The 27,186-nt window shown below is 46.6% G+C and overlaps 1 protein-coding gene across 3 annotated transcripts in view; it reads left to right on the forward strand.

Annotated features, from left to right (window-relative positions):
- Positions 1 to 1,580: 1,580 nt before the first annotated feature.
- PACSIN2 (protein kinase C and casein kinase substrate in neurons 2) overlaps positions 1,581 to 27,186 on the forward strand; it is a 161,526-nt gene continuing 135,920 nt past the window's right edge. The window contains exon 1 of one of the 3 annotated variants that reach the window (XM_027854241.1): positions 1,581 to 1,651. The gene's annotated coding sequence lies outside the window, so the exon portion shown is untranslated. The remainder of the gene's footprint in view (positions 1,652 to 27,186) is intronic. The other 2 variants (XM_027854243.1, XM_027854240.1) reach the window with 2 other exon arrangements.

Genomic DNA, 27,186 nt, shown 5'->3' on the forward strand with positions numbered 1-27,186 from the left:
AAAGCACATGTGACCTCATTCGAGCCTCACCATTGCCCCATGACCAGAGGAAATCCCAGTTTGACGGATAAAGGAACTGAAGTTCAGAGAGATTGTCACTGGCCCAAGGTCACAGAACTTGAACCTACCTGTCCTTGAACGGGAGACTGAAGCCCAAGGGCACCTAGTGAGAAATGGATGGGGTGAGATCTGAGCCTCCTGCCTTCCTCGCTGGAGGGATTCTGACCTCATGATAACCCTGGGAGGTGCTGTTAGTATCCCATTTTACAGTTGAGGAAACTGAGGCAGAAAAGGTTAAGTGACTCAAGCAGGGCCACTCAGCTAGTAAGTGTCTGAGTTTGGATTTAAACTCAGGTCTTACTGACTCCAGGTCTGGTACTCTGGTCACCCTGGCACTCCCTAGCTGCCACAACAAGTGTCTATAAGAACAATCCTGCTTTTCTGTGCTTATTTCTGGCCTTTCTTCTGTTCATTCCTCCTCATTTAAAAAAAAAAAAGTTGGTGCAATCTTCCTTTCTTCCTTCTTCCCTACATTCCCTGGCCCCCCACTCCCCACAATGGAGAAAAAGAAGAAAAAAAAACCAAAGTCCTTGTAACAAATAGGCAGAGACCAGGGAAACAAATTCCCACATAAACTGCAAGACTTTATTAAGCCCTGTGTGCCAGGCACTGGGCTGGGCATGGTGGATTGAGAGAAATCAGCCAACATTTATTAAGCACCTACCATGTGACAGACGCTGGGATACAAAAGGGACAAAAGACAGTCCTTGCCCGGGAGAGCTTGGCATCTAATGGGGAGCACGTGCCATGCGAGCTACCTACAAGAGAAATGGGAAATAACTAAGGAGGGAAGGCAGGCACCGGCGTTAGGGGGGCTGGACAAGGCTTCGTGGAGGGCCCTCTGCCCTCGGGGAGTCCGCCTTCTGCCTGGGGAGACCCCCGCCTCCTAAGGCGGGAGCGGGCAGCGAGGCGGCCCTGGAAGGGCTCCCAACGTCGAGGGGAGCAACGTGCCCGGGGTCGCACACAGCTGGCGGAGGCGGGACCCCCACTGCCCAGCGCCGGCTGGTTCACCTCCACCCGGGAGCCCAGCTTGCTCACCCCTCTCTCGCTTTACAGAGGGGGAAACTGAGGCCCAGGGAGGGTCGCTGTGCCGCTCGCGGTGACCCCGGGATCGAGGGGCAGAGGCAGCGCTCACTCCGCGGCCCCACGTAGTCAGGACTCCAAAGCCCCGGAGAAACTGTAACTAACCAATCCCCGCCCCCGCCCCTCGCCTCGGCTGGTTAAATAGCAACTAACTTCGATCGACAGGAAAACCAGCCAATGGGGGCTCAGGAAGTCTCCCTCTGGCGCGCCGGGGGCGTGGCCTCGACTCCCTCGGCCCTCGCTGAGCGGCCGGTCCAATGACGGGAGGCAGAGCCGGGAGAGGGCGTTGCCCCGCTCGCGGGCGGCCAATGGGGAGCGGGCAGGCGGGAGGCAGGGCCGGCTGGGGCTGGGCTGGGCAGCGGCGGGCGGGGAAGTCAGTTCGTTCGTCCGTCCGTCCGTCCGTCGGTCCGTCGGTCCGTCCGTCCGAGCGTGAGCGGGGCCGGGAGGCGCCGCGGGAGGCCGGGAGCGGGCCGAAGCGGGCTGTCTGCAGCCCGGGGCCGAGGCCGAGGTGAGGCGAGGCAGCGGGGCCGGGCCGGGCCGGGCCGGGGACCGTTGTGGGGAGGGGGAGGGGGAGGGGGCTCCCCGCCGCGCGGGCGCTGCGCGAGGCCGGGGCTGGGACTGGCCCAAGGTCACCCAGGCTGGCGGTTGCGGGGCGGGATTCGAACCCAGCACCCTAGCCTTCCACCGGCCCGAGCTCAAGGAGGGCCTGCTGCTGCTGATGATTAATAGCAGGAATGATAAGAGCGATAATGGCCCCGGGGGGCTCCTCCGAGCCGCCTCCCGGCCGGACACGCTGCTAGGCACCGAGGGGGGAGGGGGCGGCACATCCTGTGTGCGTTTGCAGGCGGGGAGGCCAGCGCGTTGCGCTTAGTTTATTAAACTCCCCGAGTTAGGGTCGGAGGAAGGAGAGAAATTCGTTTTCGTCCAGGTTTCTTAAGCGCCTACTGTGTGCAGGGCTCGGCGGGGTAGGAAGGGAGATCACTTCAGTGGAGAGGTTTATTTAAGCACTTAGTGTGCTCGGGGGCTCCGCCGTGATTAAGCACCTAATGCGGGTTGGGGGGAGGGGAGACAGGAAGAGAATGAAGTTCAGTGAAGGTTCGCTAAAAGGGGCGCCCTTGGACCCAGCCTGGGCGACCCTGAGCAAGTCACCTGACCCCTCAGGAGCCCCACCCCCAGGTAGGTTTCCGAGCCGGGGCAGAGCTGCCCGGGTGGAGAGCAGGGTCCTCCCTGGGAGGTGCCGGACTCAGGACCCGGCAGCAGCGCTGGGCAGCAGGGGATTCCATAGAGTATTCCGACTGGAAGGGAGCCTCTGAGTCCACCTGGTCTAGCCCTGCATATTACTGTGAGGGAAACTGAGGCCGAAGAGGGGAGGTGAGCCAGGACACCAGCCAGGACGTTGGGTTCTGCTCAGCCCACATTTATTAAGCATGCACGGTTAAGGTGGACATGTATGAGTGTGTCTGTATAACAACATACGTGTGTATCCACTTTCATATGTATTCTGTATATGAAGTAGTATATAATAAACACCAGAAATACATTTTATATTCATGCACAGGCATTATACGTGCATATATACACTTTGATATGTATTATGTATAACTCTGTATTGATTATTACATAATAATCATCTCTATATGGTCTGTATATTCTCTGTCTCTCCAAACACACGTGCATATATGGGATGGGGCAAAGGAGGTAGCCAGTCTAACAGAAGAGGAAAGCAAAGATGAGAAATGACAGCTCCTTCTTCCCTACCAGAACTTAGAAGGTTGTGGTTGGGTTTTTTCGGGGGGTGGTAATAGCGTGTACACAGCCCATTGCACGCCATGTAAAGAATGACTAACGGGGCCTTTGGGGGAGTCACTTGAGAGGCCCAAGGAGATTGGGGTCCCTTGGGAGGGCTCTCTTGGAGGAATGAGCTGCCAGATTTGAGGGGTGGGAACCTGGGTATGTTAGTGGCACTGGGTGAGCTGGAGGGGGCGGTGATTTAGCTGAGGGAGGGGTTGGGGAGGGCAGTGTCGCTCAGGATGGGCCTTCTTTGGAGGGGCAGGAAGCCGGAATCATTAATGACTCTGACTCGCCCTGGCGGGCCCATCTGCAGCTGGGCTTCTTTTCAGGTCCCCTGGGGTTATTCTGCTTCAATAGCAGTCCCTTGTTCTCCCTCCCTTTCCCTGTCTGGGACACTCTCCTACGTGTGGGAGGGAGCTGAAGGCCTCCCTTGCTGTCACTGAAGGGGGCTGGTGGGGAGGAGAGGGCAGCGAGAAAGGGTCAGGGGATGGACTGAGTGCTTGCCTTTCAGAGCCCTGGAATTTTCCTAAACCAACTACCTTTGAGCGAAGCCCAGGGTGCCGCCTTCATCTGCCACAAGTAGCGCTCCATTTCCTCCCTCCTCCCCCCAGGAGTGCGTGGTGTGGGTGTCTGCTTGCAGTGACCCTCCTCAGGTTATCTAGGCTTTGGGCTGGGGGGTGAGTTGGGACATTTCCTAAGCCCCGCGGGTGTTGCACTTGGAGGGACTGAGAGGGCAGCTCACTGGAGTCGAGTCAGGCCCCCCAAGGGAAGTTGCCTTTTCTGGCCCAGTCCCCTTCCCAGGGCCCTGGTGGCTGAAAGTCTCCACAGGGACTGGTTTGTCCTGTTCACCGAGCAGCCTGGGCTCCGGGCCTTCCCGGAGGTGCTGATGACCATCCAGATCTGCCCAAAGCACATCAACCAGAGCTGCAGCCGAACCTTCGCTCCTTTGGCCCCCTCCTCCCCAGCTCTCCCCGAGGAGTCTGTGCCCTCTCCCCTCCTGCAGATTGCAGGGGCAGCACTGTCTGCCTTCACATTCCCAAGGCAGACCAGTCCTTGTACGCTTGCCAGGGTTCACTTACTTTTCCCCTCGTTCGATACAGGAAACTTTTCTTCCGAGCAAATGTAAACTCAGTCCTAAACCTGCAGGCTCCTTGGCAGGCTTGTGCCAGTTCGGACAGGAGGCCATAGATTGAAAAAGGTTCCTTGGGGGGTCCTTTTGAGGGAATGACGATCCTGTATTTTTTAGAAGCTGAAATCCTCCCTCTGAGTTTTTAGAAACCACGAAACGGATGATACTTATTACTTGAGAAAGGTGACATAAGCCTGGGAAGTAGATCAGTGAGTGGGTCCCTTTGTAATCCTTCTCCTCTTCTAGAATCCAATGCAGGCCAGCTGTAACTGGAGTCTTACTCTCTTTGTTTTCCGAAGAGGTATTGGCAATCTTTGTTCAATTACCTCGGAGCTGAAATGTCTAAGAGGCCACATCATTTGCTATTCATTAAGAGATATGCAGACAAAATAAATGATATAGAGAGAAGGAGATAGGATTTGTTTTCAGGTGGTTAATGAATGTTTTCAACTGAATTCCAGAAACCCAGTCAAGGTCACCGATGGCCAGTTCCCATTCCTGAGTGGGAGAGCCTGGACATTTGTTCTCGAGTTGTCGATTTCTTCTGTTTTTCTTTTTTTCTTAAAGGTTCATGTTTCCTGAGTGCTTAGTTTGAATCCCCCTGGAAGCCAGAGGATAGAACTGACGCCTCTGATGTGTACATGGACAGTTCTGGACCAGATCAGGACTAAGAAATGATGGGACATTCAAATGAACTTTAATAGTTTACTCAATCCATTCTATATTATTTAATGTTCTTTTGTCCTTGCTATCTCTCCAGTCACACCATGACTGATACTGGGTTTCATTGTGGCCAAACACACATCGTACAGGTCATGACCAGCATTGCCCAAGTGAGAGCATTGGCTTGGTTATTTCCAAATAGAGTGTTGGCGAATGCCGAGGAGTGAAGAAATCTGTGTGCATTCCACAGCTAAAGTCATCTGTCGATAGTTTCTAGTAGTGATTGTTCACATACCTAAAAGGGCATGGACCTGTGAGCATCAGGCTTCGTGAGGTGAAACCCTGGGCTACATAAGGAAGCCATCTGGAGACCAGTCGTTTCAGTTATCACGTTGATGACAACCAAAAGAATGACTCTTGTGTTCCTTTGTGGTGTGGGTGTGTGTTTGTCGTGTGTGTGAGGGTGCAGAGTCTGACTCGGGCTCTCTCATTTAGACAGACAGTGCCCACGTTTAATCTGTGGCTTAGGAAACGTGGTGAAGTGTGCTGTTTGTGAGCTGCCCGCTTTAGCTCAGAAGAGAGTTTACTGTTTCATGTGAGGTAGTTTAGAAATATCGGAGTATGCCCTGGCACTGTAAAGTGAGCTAATTAAAATAAATTTATTGGTATATTTTTGTTTTGAAACGACAGATACTTCCAAACAAATCCCTTTAGAAGGTAAGTACAGACCTGAGAAGACAGTTTGTTATTACCAGACGTGAGGAATGTGTCCTTGAACTTGGATTGTTTGGCATGAACGCTGATTGTGGGATCTCCTCATTTGTATCTTGTGGAGATGATTCTGGCAGCTGTCGGGCAGAGGCTAGGCTGAAGAGGGCAGGGATTTGAGGAGCCCAACGTCAGGCCGGCAGACAAGGGGTAGGTAGGGGCTGGACGGCTGTGGGTAGTTACTTGAGGGGAATGAAGGGCGTGGCTATGACCATAGTCCTGTGGAAACATACCTCAATTTGGAGTTGGAGAACCTGGAGACAAAGCCGTCAGAGATGAAGCAAGCCAGGAGAGAGCATTGTCCTGGAAGTCGGGAGGAAGAGGCATCCTGGAGTAAGCAGTTAGCAGGGTCAGCCTTGGAGAGACCAAGGAGGATAAGGCCTTCAGAAAGGCCTTTGGATCCAGCCCTGAAGAGATCTTTGATGCTTGGTTGGTAAAAGAAGGAAGAAAATGTACCTCCCTCTCTTTACCCAGAGGTGGGGGTGGGGTGAGGGGCTGGGGGCTACAGCTTTGGAATACCGTGGATAGCGGCAGGTGCACGTGATGAGTTGGCTTTGCTGAACTGATTTTTATTTTCTTTTTTTTAATCTTTGTTATGAGGGAGTGGTAGTGGGGCAGGGGGTATGGGCAGGGATGCATTGGAAATTGAATGTGATGTCGAAACACAAGGCCTGGATAGCAGGTGATTTCCAGGAGGAGATAGTTGGTCACCTTCAAGAGGGCTATCAGCAGTGTGGAGGAGTGGGATGGCAAGGGACTGCCCATCGACTGGGCTGCAGTGAAAGAATTCTGAGAGCTTGGGAGTAAAGGAAAGATGACACCTGATGATGGCCCAAAGGGATAGAGTCTAGGGAAGGTGGAGACCATTGGAGGTCAAGGGCACCGGTATGGAGGCTGGCCTTCCAAGGCAGAAACTCGGCTTTTCCTGAGAGCAGAGGACGAGAAGACCCGTGAAGAGTGAGAGGAAATTGAGTTGGCAGATGATCTTCATTTGCTCAGTGAAGTAGGAGGTATATTACCTGCCAGAAGAGGAAAAGGAATTGATGGTAGTTGGGGAGCCTGAGAGAGAGAACATTTTGAATAGTCCTTATGGATATTATGATAGAAAACCAATGAAAGAAGAATAAAAGGATTGCTAAGTAGGAGGGAGGGCCCAGTTGAGATTAAGCACATAAATTTGTATTCAGCCCAGTTGGTACTTTGGGATGGCTTCCAGTATCTGTTTAGCATCATGGGAGAAGGATTGGGGCGCCAGATGGTGGGGGTGATCCAGCATTGAGGATTGGCATGACAAAGGACTGAGGAGTTCATGTGCTAAGGACAGTGTATCGTTCCACTGATCAATTGGGGAGTCAAGAATAGGAATGGAGAAAGATGAGGGCCCAGCAGGGGTGAGGGGTGGGCAGGATAGTGCGAAGCGGGAGTGGGGGAAGGCTATGAAGACTTGGTGTAGGGGAACGAAGAGGGGGTGATAAAGGATGGGGTATTATGATCAGAAAGAGGAAGCTGAAAGAGTGAGGTCATAGTCACAGTGGTCTGGGTGATAGATGGCGAGATCTAAGATGGGTCCGCTCCTGAAAGTGTCTGTGGTGGAATGAAAGTCATGCAGATTGAAGAGGGGGAGCTAAGAGGGGGGCCGGGGGCTTGAGGGGCCAGCAGTCCCCCCTATATTGCAGTCCCCAAGTAGGTGAGCAGGCCTGGATGTGGCTGGAGGCTGGTCAGTGAGCATGTTGAGCCTTGGCCAGTGGGAGGGACCACAGAGGAGGACATGTGGAGAAATGGAGGCCCAAAGAGAGGTAGGAGTGGCTGGAGGGCCCAAGGAGCTTTCCCTGGGGCCCTCAGGGTGTTGGTGTTTCCAGTCTGTCTGGAGCAGATGGGGGAGAGAAGACATTTCCTCCATGGCACAGCCATTGGGATCAATCTCCATGTCAGTAAATGTAGGTTCAGTTTTTAAGTGTTTTGATGCCACGGCCCTTCCTGTATTTTCTTCTTTCTTCTTCCAGTTCATGCCTTCCTTGGAATAAAGAAAACCATTTAAGCAAATCCCTGTAGACTCTGGCAGTGTATACCCCATATTTCATAGATGCAATTTTCAGAGGTTGGCTATGTTAATGGACCCGTGTTTCTTGGTTGCTGTGAGCAAAAACTTGCTTCTTAACCTGTGAAGTGAGCTGTCATGTTAATCATGGTATGGAGGTGCTGGGGGCACAAGGCCACTGGAGGGCAAGAGGTGAGGTTAGGAAAGATGAAGGTGGGTTATGATGGGGGGGTGGAGAGAGGAGAGGAGAAACATTTGTTTGTGAAATAAAACTCTTTAGGTGGTAGCCCTGTATACATTATTTAAATTGGAGGGTGGGAGAGAATGGAACGGTAGCCATAAAAGCTTTGACACCGTCCAGAGTATTTGGAGCAATTCCCCTTCTGGAATTGCCTTCAGAGCCTGCAAGGAGAACATTCTTCTGTATTGTCTTAGCCATGAGGGCAGTTACTCTTGGAAGACATCAGATTTTTGAGCAGCCAGAAGCTTTTTGGGGCCAGGTCTGGGGAAAAAGGGCTTTGGTGGGGAAGCAGACTAAGGATATGAGGAATCAATGGGCTTGACTTGTGTTTGTGGCCACGGTGGACAGTGTCTGTACTGATGGGGTAATTAGAGAGCTGCTTTGGAGGGGGACGGACAGACCTCGTTCGAATCAGCAAGGTCAGGTTTGTGCGGACCAGGCTTGCTGCTTTTGGGTTGTGGATTTCTGTGGTTAAAACACGAACATGACAATATCTCTTTTCTTCCTCCCTTTCTAGTAGAAAGCCCATTTTTGAAAAATGGATCAAAACTTCTTTGTCATTTTAAAACTATATTTTAAATGACTTTTTTTTTGTCAATTGGGGTTAAGTGACTTGCCCAGGGTCACACAGCTAGTAAGTGTCAAGTGTTTGCTACGAGGCCGGATTTGAACTCAGGTCCTCCTGACTTCAGGGCCGTTGCTCTATCCACTGCGCCACCTCGCTGCCCCTTTAAATGACTTTTTACAAGATACTTTGTACCTATACTCTTGATACATTTGTTTGGTCTTCTAGAAGTGCGGATGATTTCCTAGGGTCACTTAGCTAACTGCAAAACAATGATAACTTTTCTTTATCTAAAGCATTGATTCCAAAGCATTTCCTTTCTCATTTTTTTTATCTTTGAGGTATTTCTCTGTGGTAGTTCAGGACGCCCTGGTTGTGGTGGAAACGGCCCTGGCTTTGTCTACAGAATGCAGACCTGCTGCTTCTTCCTTGTGTGCAAGTCATTTAACTTTTTGGGCCGGCCTTTCCTCATCTGTAAAATGAGGGGACTGAATGCAATGACTTTGAATACCCTCATTCCTAGCTCTTAATTCTGAGATTTAGTTTCATTTTACAGTGAGAGGCAGTGTTGGAGTAAAAAAACCCCTACATAACTGAATCTGTCGGGTTCTCATTGCTTGATGTGTAAATCTAGTGGAATTTGTAATTTTTTCTTTAAAAATCTTTTCCCCTATTTTTCAAGTGACAATTTTTTTTATTAATCTGACCCTCCCACTGCCCTGCTCCTTCAAATGGAAAAAAAAAAAAAGCCCAACCCAAAACAGTGTCGTCCAGGAGAACAAATCCCCACGTTCCCCATGTCCAGAAATGAGTCTCTGCATCTGAAGTTCCTCACCTCTCTCGGGGGTGGGTGGGGTGGGGCGTGATATGATTCGTCTTCATTCTTTGAGCTTGTGACTTATCGTTTCATTGATCAGAATTCTAAAGTTCTTCAAAGTTGTTTTTCTCCTTAATGTTACAATTGTATCGTTCCCCTAGTTCTACTCACTTTGCTTAGCATTAGCTTGTAAAAGTCTTACCAGTTTCCTTGAAATTATCCATTTCATAATTTTTTCTGGGATAACAATCTCATTACATTCACTTGCCACAATTTGTTTACCTGTTCTCTAATAGCACTTACCCTTGGTTTCCGGTTTTTGGCTACAATTAAAACAACTGCTCTAAATATTTTTGTACCTATGGATAGTTTTTTCTTTCTTTCTTTCTTTGATCTCTTTGGGGTATGTATTGCACTGGTTGTGGTAGAGCTCGGTCAAAGGACACACACAGTCTGGTAACTTCGTGGTCCTAGTTCCAAATTGTCCAGAATGTCTGGACCAATTCACAGTCCTGCCAGCATCCCCCTGGTGTACCTGTTTCCTAAAGCTGCTCCAGCAATTGACATTTTTCTGATTTTGGCCAATCTGGAGGGTATGAGGTGGAACCTCAAAGTTGCTTTAATCTGCATTTCATTATTTATTTGTGATTTGCAGCATTTTCCCCATATGATGGCTGATCGCTTGGTGGCTTCCTTTGAACTCACCTACTCATATCCTTGACCATTTATTTATTGGGGAATGTTTCCTAGTCTTAAAATTTTGGATCATTTTCTTCTATATCTTGAAAATTAGAACTTTGTCAAAGACATTTGTTGCAAAGATCTTTCCCCCCAGTTATCTATTTCCCTTCTATTTTTTCCTATCCTAGATTTGTTTGTGCAAAAACTTTGAAATTTTGGCAAGTCACTTAAGCCCATTGCCTAGCAAAAAGCAAAAAAAAAATCTTTGAAATTTTATATATTCAAAATCGTCCATTTCTCTCCATTACTTGTTTGGTCCTTAACCTTTCCTGAAAGTTATTTGCTGCCTCTTAAATTTGTTCATGATCTGTAGGTATCTGTTTGGAGTTTATCTTGGGACATGGTGTGAGGTGCTGGTCAAAACCTCATTTCTGCCAGACTGCTCTGTAGTTTTCCCAACAGTTTTTGTTAAACACTGAGTCCTTTGCCCAGTAACTGGGAACTTTGGATTTATCAGGGAATATGTCATTTGGAGAGGAACCTTTTTTTTTCAGTGGCTATAAAGGCTGTTTTCTGAATTTGAACCATTTTGGTCAACAGTCAAAATGCTCTTTATTTTTCATTTTTGTTTTGGCCATATTTGTTGTGGGGCCAAACTTTTGCCTTTCAGAATGCAAAGCATCCTGAAAGACTTGGTTAGGTTATTGCATCTTAGATGTACTTACCAGGAGCACTTGGGAAAGTTCTGGAACAAACATAAAATGAAAATTCCAGAAATCTTTTTGAATTCCAACGTGTCCTTGTCATAGCTGAAGCTCCCAGTTGTCCAAGAAGCTCCTCCTTGGGGCCTGCCTTGTCTGCCCTCCCTCCCCCTCCCAAAGGAGATGCAGTGCCTTGGTTTTATTTTCTTGTAGGAAGGTTTGAGTCCTGAGCCTGGTGCTAACCCATGAAGACCTGAATTTTCATCCCATTTTTTGGTAAATTTTAAAATTGTAAACTTAAATACAAAATGAGAAAAAAAAAAAGCATTGCCATATGCACAGCAGACCGTAAGAGAGGATTCAGTAGAAAACAGTGAATTTCCATTTCGAGAAAACCTATATAATAAATACTACACGTTGTTTGGAAGGCTGCCCAGCTTGTCTTTGCTTCCTTGTTGATTTTCTTTTGTTCTCTGCTGTGCAGTTTTAACTTTCTTTTTTCCCTCCCCCCAAAGAAGGCTACAATTTAGTGTGGAGCTACACACACACACTCACACACACACACACACACACACACACACACATACATATATTTCTATAAACATACACATATACACTCACACATGTATGTAGGAACTGTCCTATGCGTATTTCCTCCTATTATCTGTTTCTCTTAAGGCGGATAGCATCTTCCTTTATAGATCCAAGTCTTCCCATGTTTTTCTCAATCAACCAGCTCATCATTTCCTACACCACGGCAATATTCCAACCTAATCACGTGCTATCTGAGAGATTGTCTATGAAAGTTTTCCCCCAGTTTTCTGCATTCCTTCTATTCTTGGCTACCTAGGTTTTATTTATACAAGAAAATTTTAATTTAAAGTAATAGAATTTCAACAGTACTCTCCCTTATAATATAGGTTAAGGCAGGGGTAGGGAACGTTCGGCCTTGAAGCCACATGTGGTCTTCTAGGTCCTTCAGTTTGGCCTTTTGACCGAGTCCAAGTTATAGAACAAATCCTTTTATTCCGGGGATTTGTTCTGTGAAGTTTGGATTCGGTCAGAGGGCCCCACTTGAGGACGTAGAGGGTCCCATGTGGCCTGGAAGCCACAGGTTTCCCACCCCTGGGTTAATTTCTCATACTGCTGAATCTATTTCTTTTACATCTTTTTTTCTGGTTTCTTTGAAGTTCCTGACCTTTTGTTCTTCCAAATGAACTTTTTTTTTCCTAACTCAGTAAAATAATTTTTTAATAATTTAATTAGGATGGCACTAAATAAATAGATTGGTTAGGTAAAATTGTCATTTAAAAATTATATTGACTTTACCTATCCATGAACAATAAATATTACTTCACTTATTTAGATCTGAGTTTATCTGTATAAAAAGTGTTTTATGTTTATGTTCATATAGTTCCTGTGTCTGTTTTGGTAGGTATATGCTCAGGTATTTATGCTGTCTAGGTGTTTTAAATGGTCTAAAACAATATTGAATAATATTGCTGACACATAGTATAGTTTCTCTATTTTTCACTTTTGATTAAATCTATTTTAATTTTAACTTTGAGATCATGATTACTATTCCTGTTTTTTTACATAATAAATTCTATTTCTGCCCTTTATTTTATCTTTGTGTCTCTTATTTTTATGTTTCTTGAAAGCAGCATATTGTTGAATTTGCATTTTTAACTGCTGTCCATTTCTGTTTTATGGGTAAATTCATCCCATTCATATTCTAAGCTACAATTACTTTTTGTCTGTTTTCCTCCTTCCTACTTTTCTTCACTATCCTTTTTACCTTATTTACCCTCTCTCTTACTCCTCTGCTTTACTTCTACCCACCCACTACTTTGCTCTCCCATTCCTTACCTACCCCCTCTAACAGACCCTCCCTTATTCTCTCCCCCCAGCCCTATCTCCTTGACCTCTTATTTATTTCTGAGTTTAGAAGACTTTTATACATACACACATATATACATACATACATATATGTATGAATGTATGTATGTGTGTATGTATATTTCCCTCTTTAACCCGATGCTGATCCAACATTACTTGCCCTCCCCCCACTAGTATCTGTATTCTGTATCAATTTTTCCTTTTATGCCTCATTTGTGTGAGATAATTACTCCTTTTTTTCTCTCTCTATGCAGTTTTATTTTTTTACAATCACCCCATTATACTAAGTTCAGCCCAAGCCTTTCTTTCAAACTACTCGAATAATGATGACAATCATAAGAGTGCTGCTAATATTTTTACACATACCAAGTAAACAGTTTGACCTTATCGAGTCCCTTATAATTGGTCTTTAATATTTACCTTACTTCTCCTGGATATTATATGTTGAATTTTCCTTTGAGTTCTAGGGTTTTTGTCACAAAAACCTGAAAGTCTTTGAGTTTGTTAAATGTCCATTTTTTTTTCATTCAGGATTATACTTAACTTTCCTGGGTAAGTTATTGTTGGTTGTAATTCCAGCTCTTTTGCTCTATGGAATATAGTATTCCAAGACCTGTGGCCCTTCATAGTAGTAACTGCTAAGTCTCGTGTAATCCTTTTTGTTGCTCCATGATATTGAAGTTGTTTTTTTCTTGTTGCTTCCAATATTTTCTCCTTAACCTGGGAACTTTGAAACTTGGCTGTGATATTCCTATAAGTTTTCTTCCTGGGATCTCTTTCAGGTGGTGATCAGTGGATTTTTTCCTATTTCTGTTTTGCCTTCTTGTTGTAAAACTTTAGGGCAATTTTCCTTGATAATTCCTTGTAATAATGTATCAAGGTTCCTTTTTTAAATCGTAATTTTCAGGTAGTCTGACTATTCCTATATTATTTCTCTTCAGTTTGTTCTCCAGATCAATTGTTTTTCTTATGAGATGTTTCACTTTCTCTTCTATCTTTTCATTCTTCTGATTTTGTTTTATGATTTCTTGGCGCCTTAGAACATGTTAGCTTCCCCTTGCCCAATTCTACTTTTCAAGGAATTGTTTTTGTTCTTAAGTTTTTGATTTTCTATTTCAGGTTGGTTGACTGTTCATCATTTTCTTGATTTTCTTGGATTGCTCTTATTTTTTTTTTTTTTTCAAAAATTTTCCTCAATCTTATTTGATTTTTTAAGTTCTTCCAAAATCTTTTTTTGTGCTTGGGATCATTTGATGTTTCTCATTGAAAAAGGAGCGGCTTTTTAAGCTCCATTATCTTTCTCTGAATATGAACCCAGATCTTCTCTATCCCCACAGTAACTATCTGTGGTTGGATTCTTTCTCCTTGGTTTACTCGTTTTTATTTTTTTTTTGTTTTATTTTGTTTTTAGCTGCTATGAGTGTAATCAAGTTGTAGTCCCTGGGTATGGGGAATGATGCCCCAAGTCTCAGGTCCTTCTTACTGGTTTTGCTTTTTGGTGAGGCAGTTGGGGTTCAGTGACTTGCCCAGGGTCACACAGCTAGTGTCCAGTGTCTGAGGTGTTCTCTCTGAGGTTTGCTGAGCTGGCTGCAAACTCCAGCTGTCCTCTCTGGCTGAACTGAAACCAGGGACTCTGCTTCCTGCAGGTGCCCTCCCCTCCCCTCCCCACAGGGCCCCAGCCCCTCTGCTCCTGCACTCACCAGTCGTGTGCCGGCCCCTTCTCCCCGAAGCCACAGTCCCAGACGCATCTGCTCAGCACAGCTGTGCTCGGCGGCTCAGGACAGTGGAAGGTCCTTCAGTCTTCTCCTGCTCAGCCATCCCTCGGACCCCCCACTGTCTGTCTAAGACAGTGTCTAAGGCTGAGGCTGCCTCCCAACCCAGCTGCCCCCGGGGCTTTTGTGTTAATTCTGCAGTCAGCCTGGACCTGTTTGTACTTTACTGGGCCTAACCTTGGGTCTTTCCTGGAGTCTTCTCAGATTGTCTTAGGAAGACAACTGCTTTATCCTGAGTTTATTTCTGCTGCTCCCAGGTGATGTTCTGTCTTTTTTTGTGGAGGAAATTTGGAGAGCTGACAATTTTCTTTCTTTCTTTCTTTTTTTTTTCTTTTGTTTTTGGTGAGGCAATTGGGGTTAAGTGACTTGCCCAGGGTCACACAGCCAGTGAGTGTTATGGGTCTGAGGCTGGATTTGAATGCAGGTCCTCCTGACTCCAGGGCCGGCGCTCTCTCCATTGTACCGCCTAGCTGCCCCTGAACCGAAAGTTTTCTGACCTATTCCACCGTCTTCCCAGAATCCTCCGGCATGTGTTTGGCAGTGACTTCGTGTTGCCTTCAACCTAATCCCTTTCATCTTGTCAACTGACTTTTCTAATACATTCCTAGTTCTTCAGTTTATTAATAGTGATACAAAGAGTTGGTGGAACACAGTGGATAGAGGGGCCTGGCCTTGGAGGCAGGCTGGGGCACTTGAGAGAACACCAGCCTGCAGACCCAGGATCTGGGTTTCAGTCCCACCTCAGGCACACCACCCTGGTGATGTGGGGCAAGTCTCCCAGGCTGCCCGGGCTTCAGTTTTCTTACCACGAGGAGGGTGGTCTGTATGGCTTCTGAAGGCCCTTTGAGCTGTTGCCTGGACTGTGTCGTGTGTGCCTAGGCAAAGCCCTCGGTGTTGCAGTGCCCCAGCCAGTCGTTGATGGGCATCAGGAGAGGGGATTTCTTCACTGGCGCCTCCCTGCATCGATGACATCATGATTAGGACCGAAGGCTTTGAGCCTTAGAACAACTGACCTCGTGACGGTGTTTCTCTAGAGCACTCAGACTAGATGCTAACTAGTATTATTGATGGTGGATTTAAGATTGCCTGGAGAAAATAATGAATCGAATCTGATATGAACAAATTTATGGACCAGCCATTCTCTGTGGAGGGGTGGGAGAAGGGTGATCAGCTAGGTTCAGGTTTCTGTGTGATTGTGGTAATATGGAAGAAGCTGTGGAAGATGTAGGGATGGGCAACCGTCCATCTTTCTGTCTGTCTATCCATCCATCCTTTGGTCCATCCATCCTTACGTCCATCCTTCCTGGCTAAAAGCAGTAGTGAATCCTGCTCTCTTGTTGGCACCCTTAAGTGCTAGACCAGGAGGTAGAAACAGAGTGCCAGGTCATGAATGTGGCCTTCGGAGGGGTTTGTGTGTCTGGCGTGGCGTTTCGAGAACACGAGGTCCTGGCGGAAGAACACGAGAGGCTTAATCATTGCCTTGAACTGAGCTGGGCTAGGAGTTAGAAGACCCAAGTCTTAGGCGGGGTCAGTTACTTCATCTTTCTGAGCCTCAGTTTTCTTCTTTGTAGAATGAAGTTAGATTATCAGAGATTTTGAACCTGGCATCTGTAAACCTGGTTTTTAAAAAAATGTTTTGATAATTGCATTTCAGTATAATCAATTTCCTTTGTAATCCTCGGTCTTTTATTTTATGCATTAAAAACCATAGTTCTGAGAAGAGGTCTGTTGACTTTATCAGTCTGCCAAAAGGCTCTGTGACATGCTGGTGAAGAACCCTTGGAAGTGTTTCCATGACCTCTCCTGGAGTCTTTTCCAGTTAGTTCCAGTAGTCTGTGTCTGTGCTAAGGCTGTGGGCATCCAGAGAACGGAGAGTTGTTCGTGAGGTCTCGGTGTTTGTGAGTGGGGGCCCATCACGGTCTTCCCCTCTGCTGCAGTGATCTTCCAGGCAGCTTTTTGGGCGGCTGGATCCAGATCACCTTGGAGCTGTTCTGAACATCCAGGAGTGTGCTAGGCTTGCCTGAAGTGGGGCGTGGTGTGTCTGTGGGCTCTCACTGACATTCAGTTCTTTGGGCCACACGCATTTACTCATGAACATACCCAAGTGCCTCCTCTTCCACCATGAGCTTCCATGGAGTGATACCTAACAAGGGTGCCAGAACAAGTTGCTTGCACATTATTAATGCTCTGGCAAAGCCGGGCCCCTCTGGGAAATAGCAGGAGACATACATGGTCAAGCCATCAGGCGATTCACGTTAAACAGAGACACCCTGTGTCCCATAAAGTTGAGAGCTCATGAGTATTTCCCGTCAGCAGTGGTGACCTGTCAGATGTGGAAAAGAGCTATTGATACTTGGCAGAAATGACCTCAGTCTCCATATTGATGCTGTTTTTACTATGTGCCGGGCACCGTACTAGGTGCTGAGGCTTCAGGGAGCCTCTGCTCTACTAGACAAGATTCAGAAGGAGGCAGATGAGTAAATACAAAAGAATTTTCTGAAGGAGACTGCGCTGACGACTGAGAGATGAGGAAGGACCCCATGGAGGAGGAGGAGGAAGGGGAGGGGCCATCGAAGCTATGCTCTGAAGGAAGCCCAGGTGGAGGTGAAGAAGGAGGGTATTCTGGGCCTCAGGGAATAAACCACTTGTGTGAAGAAATGGAGGGAATGTTGTGTAGGAGGAATGATGAGCAGGCCAGTTGGACTGGAGGAGAGGGAGAGAGAGGGGGAGAGAAAAGAGAAGAGAGAGAAAAAGAGAGAGAGGAGGGAAGAGAGAGAGAGACAGAGAGAGAAAAAGAGAGGAGGGAAGAGAGAGAGAAACAGAGACAGATAGAGAAAAAGAGAGAGGAGGGAAGAGAGAGAGAGACAGAGACAGATAGAGAGAGTGCCTAAATGGGAATGAAACAAGAGTAGAAGGAGAGGGGAAGGCAGACTCTGTAGGCCTCTGAAATGCCTGGCTGAGGATTTTTAAATTTCATTCTGGAGGCAGTAGGGAGCTAGTGAGTATTTTCTGGGTTGGTCTAGGGAAAGAATGACATGGTCACCTCTGAGACAGATTTAATCCGGTTGTCAATTTGTTAAAAAACAAACAAACAAGCTTTTTTTTTTTGCAGTTACCAAGCACATGATTTTCTCGCTGTATGTGGAGGCTGGATGAGTGGGGAGAGATTTGAAGCAGGTGGCCCCATTTGGGTAGGCAGAGAAATGGACCTGGCCTGGGTTCTAGGTTGTATGTAAAGGAGAGAGAGCAGGGTGGGTGGGAGAGCTGTGCAGGTGGAATCTTGGCAGCAGAATGGATTGGGGGGGGGCAGAGTGGGGGGGGAGAAGAGGCCAGGATGCTCCAAGGAACGGCTTGTTTTGTCCCCGTCACCCAGGGGTGTCGATGACCAGTCCTGCCGGTAATCCAGGCTGGATCTCCTTCCATATGGATGGAGTTCCTGCAGGTGTGTAGTTGGACTGCACTTCACGCTGTCAGCTGTCAGGGGTTCATTTGTGGGGTGTTATCGAGAGGAGATGTTCTGCATAAGGGAATTGTCCAGATAACTGACTGTCTGACAATCCCTCTTACAGGCATACTCAGCCAGTGTGGTTAATTGGCTCCATGAAGTGAGCCCAGCTTGGATTGGCTCGTGGGGACCGCCAGACGTGGCCTTCGAGCTGTCTGCTCAGCAATGTTGGTGACTTCTTGGTGCTTCAGTGGAGGGGCTCGGTCATACACGCGTGGCCATGAAAGGATTTTGGCCAACATCCGCATTGGTGGGGCGTGCCTTCCTTCCCCCATATTTGTACAACTTTACCAACTTTACCCATATGGCTAGTGCTTTTGAGAAGTTTCTCCACACTTAATAAATAGTAGTCTTTCGTGACTTAAAAGTTTAGCAAAAATGAGGCTTTGTTTTACAAATCAAATTGACATGCTATCAGATAGCCCAATTTAAGAACTTTCGTGTATTTGAACCATATGAGGGGCCCCTTCAGGATGCCAGATCAGGCCGTTGTCAGCCAGCAGTGCCTTTAACCCACAGTGTTAGCTTTGCGAAGATTGGGTGAGTCGCAGCCTCAAACCTCCGCTGAATTATCGATGGATTTTGGAGTTATCGTGTGTGCTGGAACAGAAAAGTCCCCTTTTTGGCCCCATTTGGTTCGTGCATGTTGCTTTTTTAATTAAGGAAGTCAACATGTTTAGGGAGCTTCACTTGTACTCTCTCGCACCCTGTGTGGTGCAGCTACCCTGCCATACTTCTGCCTCTTCTGTTCCTGGCCCAGAGCTGTCCTACCGTCAGTCTCATGGGCCTCCTTGGCCTCTTTGTTTCCCGGCCGCCTTCTGGTTTCACTTCCAGTCTCACCTCCTGGAGGAGGCCTGTCCCACGTCCCCCAGCTGCCAGGGCCTCTCCTCGAGATGTCGTCTCCCTTTTAGACTGTGAGCTCCTTGTGGGCAAGGACGGGCCCTCCCTTTTCTTTGGATCCCCAGTGCTAGGCACAGTGCCTGGCATGGAGTAGGCGCTTCATCAAAGCTGGTCCCATTTTCCAGGTAGAGTCCCTGTGCTCTGGTGCTGAGGTGGGCCCGCGTTAATGCAGTCTGGGGCAGTCTGTTGTCGTCTGAAAAGAGCGTCACCGTAGAGCTTGCTTCTCCTGAGTGAACCTGTGAGTGGCTGCTTCTCCTGTCGCCTGGTTTGGTTGACAGCAGGAGTGTCGGGGTTGGAGTGACTCGGTTTCTCCCAGAGCATGTGGTCAGGTGCGTGGTGTTGGTCATTGGCCATTGGGAGTCCCCGCAGTGAAGCTAAAGGCTCTGTAGAGTTGTGTGTCTCAGCACTGGCTTTCTCCTACTTAATGTGAACACAGAGATGAAACGAACACTTTGTCATTCCAGCAGCCTTTCTGAAGCATTTACTGGGTGCCACACACTGTGCTGGAAGGCCCTACATTTTTAAAAGAAGTCAGCTGGCATGTTTAGGAGTTCTTAGGAATGAATGTGCCATGTTCTAAGAAGCAAAATAGGGGAGGGAAGAAGAAAGGTCTCTCGATGTACACAAATGAAAATGTGTAGGCAAGCCCGGTGATTCGTGGTTCCTTCGTGTGTGGTGTGTCTGTTGCAGTGGATTCTGGAATGTGAGATTGTGTGCAGGTGCCTGGAATTGCAGAAGCCCTTGGAGCAGGGGTGAGGCCGGGGCTCCTGGAGGTGGTGGCGCAGTCAGTCCTAATTCAGGTTCCGTGTCTGAGCACAGGCATCTGGAGAGGCCCATTGGAGGATGTGAAAACCGCTCTTAAGGAATCATAGGCATTTGTGAACTTGGCACATTAAATGGAAATCTCTCACTATGATCAATTAGAGTAAATGTTTACTCTTTCCTTGTGGTTTTAAGTGCCACCTGATTTCTTCTTGGTCACCAGAGTCTTTTTGTTCATTAAGCAGCTACTGTGTTCTAGGCGCCGTGTTCATTATTAGAGATGTAGAGTTAAGGAAGACTTGGTCCCTGCCCTCAAGGGCATTGTCATTTAGTGGAGGAAGAGGGAGGAGTCCTGATGTGATCCCAGATAAAGCCAAGAGACATTCCAGGGTAATAAAGGTGCCAGAGGAGTCTGAAGTACTCTGGGTCCAATGGACAAATCAGGGAAAGTGGAGGTGGCCTCGAAATCCTTTTGAATGATGCTTCTCCTTGTGTTGGAGATATTTTTAAATAGAAAGGACTAGGCTGGTTCTGGGAGTGTTTCCCCTCTGCACCCCAGAGAGCAGATCTGTGGCAGGGTAACTTTGTCTCATTTTAGTTGAATTGGTGTGTTTGCTTCCCCTAAGCAAGAAATGATTAGACTGGATGTCCTTAGTGGGTCTGCTCATCACCTGGGCTGACGTTTTATTACCACGAGGTTATAAACTTGATCGTTTCCACTACTTCAGTGAACAGTTTGAAACCATCTGTGGCACTTCAGTGTTAATTAAAATCCGGCCTTGTTTTCCTCTGATTTAGTTTCTGTGTTTGGGAAAACCAACCTTGTTTCTATTTTCTAGAACCCAGTCTCTCTGGTCTAACTTAGCCCTTCCCCTCTTAATCCCAGTGTCTTAGAGTTGAGAACTGGAGGGATCTTAAGACTCCCCAGGCTAAGCCCTTTTAAATAAGTAGATGAAAACACTGTCCCCACCCTACTGCAATGGAGTCATTTGTCCAGGACCACAAAGCAGGGAGATTTTTGATTAGGTGAGGGGCTAGTCAGGATGAGCTTTATGCATCCTACCTCTCCCCAAGCCCCCATCAAGTGGAGTCCTTTGTCATGTGCTAGGACATCTCACCTGGTGGGGAGCTCACTCACAATCATCTTACGCACAAAGTCTCTTTCGTTTTCTTGTGGCTCTTCTGTCTTGGGGTGGGGGTGAGGCCCTCTGTCACATGACTGCATCTGAAGCAGACAGCTTTCCCTCCCTTCCCTTCTCTCCCAGTCCCCCATAGCTGTTGTTCTTTGCTCTGTCAGAATTCCAGGAAATCTGGCCAGTTGGGGGATGCTTTGGGGTGTTGCCACGCCCGTCACACACTGTCTGGCCCAGGGATAAGATCAGGTGAGCGTCCTGAGGAGAGGAAGCCATGTCCTCAGAGCGAGATCCTGCATTCTGCTGTAGAAAATCTGTCCCTTTGCAGCTCCTCAATACTCATCATCAGCCTCTTTCATGGGTGTGTCAACAAAGTGCAAATTCTGACTGGCTGTGGATGATGCATCATGGGCCTAAAAATGGTGCTTGAGTGGGAGGAGGGTGACTTCACCATGGAATGAGCAAACAGATTTCTGCCCTCGTCACCTTAGCCTCCAGGCTGAGCTCCCAGACTGCTGCTTTACTTCTCCAGCCCGCTCCGCCCTACTGCCAGTGATTTTCCTAAAGCACAGGCCGCCCCACGTCACTCCCAGGGCTCCAAGTCACCTTCTGAATCGGATTGGATTGTAGCTAAGCTTCCTCTGGGGGCATTTAAGGCCTTTCCATTCCAGTGCTCCCTTCCTCTCCTTTCCACACTACGTGTCCAGCCAAATTGACTTTCTCCCTCCTCCTCCTCCTCACATCTCTGCCTTGACATCAGCCATCCCCCACATCTGGGTACTGGCTGCCCCCCCCATCTGGACAGGACTGCCTTCTCACCTTTGCTCCCCAGAGTCTCTAACTTCTTTCCAGCCCAGCCCACGGGCTGCTTTGTAGGTGAGGGGTATGAATGCAGCCTTCTTGACCCTCCTAGCTATAGGGCATTCCTCCTCCCTTCCAGAAACAGTTACCCTGGGATTATTTTTCTGTATTCGTGTATGTGGTCTCTGTGAGGGCAGGGGCTGCTTCACCAGCTATAGCGGTTAGACGGGGGGCAGGTCTGGAGGAGGAGCTCAGGGCTTGCTCTCACCAGCTTTTCCCCCATACCTTAGATTCCCTGTCTTTGGACTTTGGTGTGGCATTAGTCAGAATGGGGCATACATAGGTGGCAGGATTTTGAGAAATATTGACAAGTAAGAAAATGATCTCCCTTCAGTGGAGAATACGTCACATTTCTCCTAAATTCGGATCGCCAGACATGAAGCGTCCACTGTGTGCAAGGCATTGAGCTAGAAAGACAAAAACCGGGCACCTCTGTCAGATTCGTCGCCTGGCAGGTCTGTGTTTCAGGAATATTTGGCCCTTGTGCGTGGAGAGGAGAGGCTGGAGATAGGGAGACCTCTTAGCTGATGCTTGGAGGTAGGTGAGTGGATGGGGGGGGGGATGCTGAAGATGGGAGCTGATTGGATGTCACTATGCAGAGCAAGCATTAGCTCCATGTTGCTGAGGAATAAATGCAGACTCAGAGTTTCTCTAAGAGTCAGAAGTGAGCAGCCTCTCCTGGTGCGATACTGAGTGTTCTAGGAATGTTTGTCCCCTAGGCTATTCAGGTTTCTTGTCATATTCCAACTTTGTACTTTGGGCAAGGGTGATGCAGCTGCCTTTTTTATACTCACATGTCTGAATTTCACCTGAGTGGTTTATCTTCTAGAATTTTTATGTTTATCTAGAGTTGCATTCTTTTAAAAAAAATGCCTCAAGACTTTGAAGGGAAGGGAAAGATCACAACTGGACTACATGCAGCTAAGTAAATGTGAGTTAATTTGAGGTGAGAGAGAGCCTTGGGAACTGGGGAGATCAGAAAAGGCTTCATTGAGAAGAATCTCAACCTTGGGCCTGGGCCTATGATTGCTTTGGTACAGGCAACTCCCAGGTGAGGAAATTCCCTCTACCCATACTGATTGGCATCTTCACTGCCTAGAGGGCGAGACTGGGCCTTGCCCAGGGTCACAGCCAGTGTGTGTCAGATGCAGGACAGAAACACCTATTTCCTGGTTTCCAGGCCACCACCCTTTGACCTCCTGCCTCTCACCCTGAATCCCACTGAAATGCTTGGTGGATGGGAGGCGAAAACCACATTAAATGGCATTTGATGTCAAGGACGTTACTACCCTCAAAACAGTTGCATTCTTGTTTTGATGTCTAAATCAGTGTCCTCTTGACAGAGTAACTTCCAGAAAAGACACTTTTAAAAATTGCATGTGGCATCTGATCAGAGGAATTCAGCAGAATTCTGCCAAGCTCAAGTGCCCCCCGCCCAGCCCTTCTCTTGTCCACTGTCTTGTCAGCTGATCCGACACCTTGACTGGCTTCTGGCTGGAGATTTGCAAGCTGATGGCCTCCTCTCATCAGCATCTGCTAGCCAGCTAAACATTTACGTTGAACAATTATATGTTTGTAAATAATCTGCTTCATTGTAAGGTACATTGCCAGCTTTTTATCAGAGGTAAAAACTGCATTCAAATGAAGGCGATTCGGGGCGGGGAGAGGAGCTAAATGTCACAAGTCTGGTTTGAAGGACTGTCACTTGAATCTCGCTTCCTCCATGCTTAAGTGTGTTCTGATGTGTGTTCCATGATGTTACAGCTGTTGTGTCTCTGGCTTGTCTTGTCTGCAGTCCCACAGTCGAAGTCATCCAAACTGCTGGCTGTGAACAAGGCTTTGGGCCCCCATGCTTACCAGAGGGGAAGCTTCCTGAGGGCAGTCGCCTCCAGTGAATTCTTTTGGTCTTTGTATCTGCAGCTTCTAGCTCAGGGCCATGTGTGTAGTAGGTGTTTCCTTACATGTTCTGCATTATATCAACTTGTGATACATAGCCATGAATCCTTTGAACCTGTTTTATGTGAAAGACTGATTTCAGCTCCACACATGAAGGGAATTTCCAGAGGCATTGGAGTTTCTGGCAGACTCCTCAGGAGTCAGCTCTTTTTCTGATTGCCCCAAGAGAACCTTTGCGCCCTGGTCCAGGGCCACTTTTCTCTTTCAAAAATAAAAATAATTTTTTTTCAATTAACCAAAATCCTCATCCTTTTCTCTTGTCATTGGCCCTGAACCTCCTCCATTGAAAAAGAGGAACATATGTATATACATATTAGTCACACAAAACAAATTCCCATATTGCCCCCCCACGCACACACACATATACGTATATACATGCATACATACATACATACACATAGAAGGTAGGCGGTGTGTTTCATTACGATCCCCCTAGAGTCATGGTTAGTCATTGTGCCAGTTTCTGAGGCTTCCAGAGTGGTTTATTTTTATAATATTGTCCTTGTATACACTTTCTCCTGGTTCTGCTTGCTTTGCTTTGCATCAGTTCCTACAAGTCTTCCCAGGTTTCTCTGAAACCATGAGGGCTTCTTCAATCTAAGTGAAACTGGCTGAGTAATCCTTTTGGGTGACTTTGTAACATTTTTTTTTGTCCCTTTCATTTCCTCATACATTCCCTGCCCTCTCTCCTTCCCAGAGAGCCATCCCCTATGTCAAAGAATAAAAAAGAAAAGGGGAAGGGAAGAGAGAAGCAGTTAAGCAAAACTAACGAACACATCAGTTGAGCCTGACTGTATATGCCCTGTTCCTCACCCGTAGTTCCTCACCTTGGTAAGGAAAGGGGAGGGGTGGCTTTATGCCACCCTTCCTTGGAGCCAATCTGGATTGTTGTAATTACACAGCCTTCCACGTCCTGGTGGTGGTTTCTGTTTATGGCCTTGTAGTCATTGTGCATATTGTTTTCCTGACTCTGCTGCTGAGCCAACTAAAGGTAAGTGTCCTGTCTGCCTGAGCCCTCTGGCTCTGAGCCATGCCCCCACCCCTAAGCATTCACTGCCTCTGTATCTGAGGGCCACGATTGGTGCTCCTTTCTCCCCCATTAATCTACTCCACTTCAGTCCACAAGAAGCTTTTAACAAAAAGAGTTTCATTATGAACTTTAAAAAGTTAACAGACAAGAATATTTCAATATCCAGAGAACAGAAAAGTGGACGCCCACGAAACTGACCTTCTGGCTTTTTAAAGCGTCTGTTAAATTTCACATGTTAATAACAAAACTGCGCTGCTTGTCTCTGTCCCTTCAGCACTTCCTTGGGGGTGTTTGTTTTTTACTTTGTTTCATTGATGCCCTTTTCACTCTCCCTGTTCACCCGCAGACTTGTCTTGTAACGATTACATAGAAGCAAACAGAGCAGCTGAGCACGAGGTCTCCGAACAGAAGCATCCAGCCCCTGCTGGCCTGGGTGAGATCACGAAGGCCTCCCAGGCAGTCGTCTGCCAACATGGCTGGTCACTCCCTGGAGTTCCCAAGTCTCTCTGACTTGATTTTCTTGACAGTGCGATTGTTCTTGTAAAATCGTTCTCGTGATTCTCCTCATTTCACACTGCATCAGTTCATGGCAGTCTTCCTAGATTTCTCCGAATCTGTCATTTTTGTCATTTCTTGCGGTGCGTTGTTTGTATGCCTGCATGTGTTCACCCATCTCCAGTTGATGGGCAGCTACTTTGTTTGCAGGTTTTTTGTGGCATCTGGTACACCGTGCATGTTTTTGTTCACATGTGTCCCTTTGTCTTCTTTGGGGGCGTATCTGTAGTAGTGGTGCCAGGTCACAAGGCTGCACAGCTTAGGCACTTTGGGGACAGACTGTTCCAAATTGCCCTCCACAGTGGTTGCTTCCACCAGCAGTCTGTGAGGGTGTTCAGCCTCATCTCCCCTCTTGTCGTTGTCCTTCTTGCCGTCTTTGTCAATCTGGTGGGTGCAATGTGTGACCTCAATTCTTTCATTTGCATTTCTCTGGTTATTAGAGATTTGAACCATTTTTCCAGGTGGTTTTTGATAGCTGAGAACTGCCTTTGACCATTTACCCATTGGGGAATGAATGACCCTTGTTTCTATATATTTGTATTAATCCCCTCTATATCTTGCTTATCAGGTCTTTATCAGAGAAATTTGCTGCTAAGGTTTTTTTGCTCTGCGTCAGTTCCTTCAAGTCTTCCCAGGTTTTTCCAAAACCATGAGGGCTTCTTTAATCTACGTGAAACTGGCTGGGTAATCCTTCTTTTTATATCTCTTCCATTTCCTCGTATATTCCGTGCCACAGTTAACTGCTTCCCTTCTAATTCTGACTGCATTGATCTTGCTTGTGCAGAACCTTTTCAATATTATGTAATCGAAATTGTCCAGTTTATCTTAAGATCTCTCCGTCAGTGCTTCTGTTTGGCTTTTTTTGAAAAAAAATTTTATTAATTTATTTTGATTTATCAACAATCACTTTTATAAGCTTTTGAGTTTTAAAGTTTTCTCCCCCTCCTTCCCCAAGATGGCACACAGTTTGATATAGGTTATACATATACATTCTTATTAAACATTTTCACATTAGTGATGTTGTAAGGAAGAATTAGACCCAATAGGAGGAACCACAAGAAAGAGGAAACAAAACAAAACAGAAGGAAAAAAAATAGCAAATAGTACACTTCCATCTGCATTCAGATTCCATAGTTCTTTCTCTAGATGTGGATGGCATTTTCCATCATGAGGCCTTTGGAGATGTCTTAGATCTTTGCATTGCTGAGAAGGGCTAACTCTATCAAAGTCAGTCATCGCACAATGTGGCTGTTACTGTGTACAATGTTCTCCTGGTTCTGCTCACTTCACTCAGCATCAATCCATATAAGTCTTTCCAGGTTTTTCTGAAGTCCACCTGCTCATCATTTCTTATAGCACAATAGTGTTCCACTACATTCATATACCACAACTTGTTCAGCCATTCCCCAGTTGATGGGCATCCTCTCAATTTCCAGTTCTTTGCCACCACAAAAAGAGCTGTTATAAATATTTTTGTACATGTGTATCCTTTTCCCATTTGCATGATCTCTTTGGGATATAGTCCTAGAAGTACTATTGCTGGGTCAGAGGGAATGCATATTTTTATAGCCCTTTGGGCATAGTTCCAAATTACTCTCCAAAATGGTTGGATCAGTTCACAACACCAACAGTGCATTAATGTTCCAATTTTCCCACATCTCCTCCAACATTTATCATTTTCCTGTTTTGTCTTGTTGGCCAATGTGATAGGTATGATGTGATACCTCAGAGTCATTTTGATTTGCATTTCTCTAATCAATAGTGATTTAGAGCATTTTTTCATATGACTATAGATAGCTTTAATTTCTTCGTCTGTTCATATCCTTTGACCAATTATCAATTGGGGAATGACTTGTATTCTTATAAATTTGACTTAATTCTCTATGTATTTTAGAAATGAGGCCCTCATCAGAGATACTGGTTGTAAAAATTCTTTCCCAATTTTCTACTTCCCTTCTAATCTTGGTTGCATTGGGTGTGTTTGTGCAAAAACTTTTCAATTTAATGTAATCAAAATTATCCATTTTGCATTTTGTAATGTTCTCTATTCTGTTTGGTCCTGAATTCTTCTGTTCTCCATAAATCTGATAGCTAAACTCTTCCTTGTTCTCCCAGTTTGCTTATAGTATCAGCTTTTATATCTAAATCATGAACCCATTTTGATTTTATTTTGGTATATGGTGTGAGATGTTGGTCTATGCCTAGTTTCTGCCATACTCTTCCAGTTTTCCCAGCAGTTTTTGTCAAAGGGTGAGTTCTTATCCCAGAAGCTGTGG

This window comes from Vombatus ursinus, unplaced genomic scaffold (assembly GCF_900497805.2).
Source record: "Vombatus ursinus unplaced genomic scaffold, bare-nosed wombat genome assembly UNPS02010394.1, whole genome shotgun sequence".
NCBI classification, from domain to species: Eukaryota; Metazoa; Chordata; class Mammalia; order Diprotodontia; family Vombatidae; genus Vombatus; species Vombatus ursinus.